The sequence below is a fragment of the Vulpes vulpes genome, chromosome 5 (assembly GCF_048418805.1).
Source record: "Vulpes vulpes isolate BD-2025 chromosome 5, VulVul3, whole genome shotgun sequence".
NCBI lineage: Eukaryota > Metazoa > Chordata > Mammalia > Carnivora > Canidae > Vulpes > Vulpes vulpes.
In genome coordinates, this window is record NC_132784.1 from 67376827 (window position 1) to 67379844 (window position 3018).

A 3018-nucleotide genomic window follows, 5' to 3' on the forward strand; every position below is an offset into this window, starting at 1 on the left:
CACAGAGAGAGATAGAGAGACAGAAACACAGGCAGAGGGAGAAGCAGGCTCCATGCAGGGAGCCCAATGTGGGACTCGATCCCGGGTCTCCAGGATCACACCCTGGACTGAAGGCGGCACTAAACCGCTGATCCACCGGGGCTGCCCTGAAAATATCTTTTTATGAAAAAATTCAAGCATATAAAAGTTAATGAGATCAATAAAGTCCTGGATAACCAAGCAAAACAGTTTCAACAATTATCAAGTGAGGCCAAGCTTGTTTTTGTCTACCCCTGCCACTGCCTCTGGATTTCTTTAAAGCAAATCCAGAAATCCTACTGTTCTGTCTACCTGTCTCGAGTACAGATTTCTGAAAGACAAAGGTTCTTTTTTAAAAACATATCCCCCGGGATCCCTGGGTGGCGCAGCGGTTTGGCGCCTGCCTTTGGCCCAGGGCGCGATCCTGGAGACCCGGGATCGAATCCCACGTCGGGCTCCCGGTACATGGAGCCTGCTTCTCCCTCTGCCTGTGTCTCTTCCTCTCTCTCTCTCTCTCTCTCACTGTGTGCCTATCATAAATAAATAAAAATTAAAATTAAATAAATAAATAAATAAATAAATAAAAATTAAAATAAAAACATATACCCCTATGGGACGCCTGGATGGCTCAGTGGTTGGGCGCCGCCCTTCAGTTCAGGTGGTGATCCCAGGATCCAGGATCCAGGATCGAGTCCCACATCGGGCTCCCTGCAAGGAGCCTGCTTCTCCCTCTGCCTGCGTCTCTGCCTCTATGTCTCTCATGAATAAATAAATTAATTAAAAATAATAATAATAATAAATAAAAACATATCCCCCTAACACACACACACACAAAACATACCAAGAATACCATTGTCCAACCTAAAATAGCAGAACAATTGTAATACAAAACTTGTAAGGCCTGGGGCAGCCTGGGTGGCTCAGCTGTTTAGCGCCGCCTTCAGCCCAGGGCCTGATCCTGGAGACCTGGGATCAAGTCCCATGTCAGGCTCCCTGCATGGAGCCTGCTTCTCCCTCTGCCTGTGTCTCTGCCTCTCTCTCTGTGTCTCTCATGAATAAATAAATAAAATCTTAAAAAAAAAAAAAAAAACTTGTAGGCCCTCTTGGGCTGCCAAGAGCACGGCTGAGTCCCACTCTCCTGCCAGCCTTATTCGTTGCTGGCAGCTCCCAGCAGGTTCTGATCCCAAAACATGTGGCACTTTCTAGAATTTAGCTCTCACTTCCCATAGGAAACAATTTTGTAATCCCAGAGTTCTGTGCTTCTCTCTCCTCTCCAGTGCTTTGAAACCCTCTGAACTTGAACCTTGAGCTGCTGTCAGTAGTGGGCAAATAACAGCAGTCCCACGTCAGGTGGCAATAGTATTTGCTCAGCCAGCATCGCTGGAGTTTGGTAAGGACAAAATGAGGTAATGCAGGCAGGTGCAAGCAAACAGTTTCAGACACAGCTCGACCATGTGCTAGTGACAGGAACTCCTAGTAACAACCAAAGGTATTCTTATTTGAATAGGCTTGCCCTATGACCCAGTAATCCTGCTCCTGAGTATCACTGAAGAGAAATAAGAGCACGTCTGTGCAAAGACATCTGGTACAAGAATGTTTGCAGAAGTTTCACTCAAGGGGTGCCTGGATGGCTCAAGCAGTTGAGCATCTGTCTTCAGCTCAGTTCATGATCTCGGGGCCCTGGGATCAAGTCCCACCCTGGGCTCTCTGCTCGGTGGGGCGTCTGCTTCTCCCTCTCCCTCTGTGCTCTCTCTCTCTCTCTCTCAAGTAAATAAATAAAATCTTAAAAAAAAAAAAAAAGAAGTTTCACTCAAATGGACAAAAATCCAGAAACAACCCATGGGGCCATCAACATAGAATGGATAAATATATTGTGATTTCTCCATATAGTAGAGCAATAAGGAGCAACAAAAAAAGAATAAAGGGACACCTGAATGGTTCAGTGGCTGAGCGTCTGCTTTCAGCTCAGGGCATCTGGGATCCGGGATCAAATCCCACATCGGGCTCCCTACAGGGAACCTGCTTCTCCCTCTGCCTGTGTCTGCCTCTCTCTGTGTCTCTCATAAATAAATAAAATCTTAAAAAAAAAAAAAAAAAGAATAAAGTGCTAACACACAAGTGGATGGATCCTACAGATCTTATATCATATAAAAGAAAACCAAACAAACACACAAAATATTTATATGTTATATGATTTATTTGTTGTTTAATTTATTTATTTGGTAGAAAGAGAGAGCACAAGTATGGGGACGGGTGGAGGGAGAAGCAGTCTCCACTAAGCAGGGAGTCCGGCATGGGATTCAATCCCAGGACCCTGAGATCATTACCTGAGCTGAAGGCAGACACCCAACTGACTGAGCCACCCAGCTGCCCTTGCTGTATGATTTCTATAACAAATGTGCATAATAATTGCAGTGATGGGTGACTGAGAAACAGAGTAAGGAGGCCACAGGCAGGCTCAGTGGAGTAATATGAAAATGCAGGGCTCTATATCCCTCAGATTATGCACTTACTGTTCTTGCTACCTGCATGGTAGGCCTCAATTTCAAAAATTAAAAATTAAGGGGCACCAGGGTGGCTCTGTCAGTGAAGCGTCTGCCTTGGGCTCAGGTCATGATCTCCGGGGTACTGGGATCAAGCCCCTCATCAGCCTTCCTCCTCCTACTAGGAGCCTGCTTCTACCTCTCCATCTGCCTGCTGCTCCCCCTGCTTGTGCTCTCTCTCTGTGTCAAATAAATAAATAAAATCTTTTAAAAAAATAAAAGCTTTTGTTTATAAACAATAAAATGTAGTCAATGAATAACTTATTTCCTGGTTTAGTAATTAGAAATGCAGATATGATTGTCAGCCAGAGCTTGCAATCAGCATGAGGCACATCCACTCTTTCAACAGATGTTTATTCCAAAGTCCAGACTGCCAAGACCCGATTCATTACTTGCCAGCCATGGATAAAAAAGTTGGGCTTCTTGAACTGTAGAGTTTTATTTTAAATAAATCTGG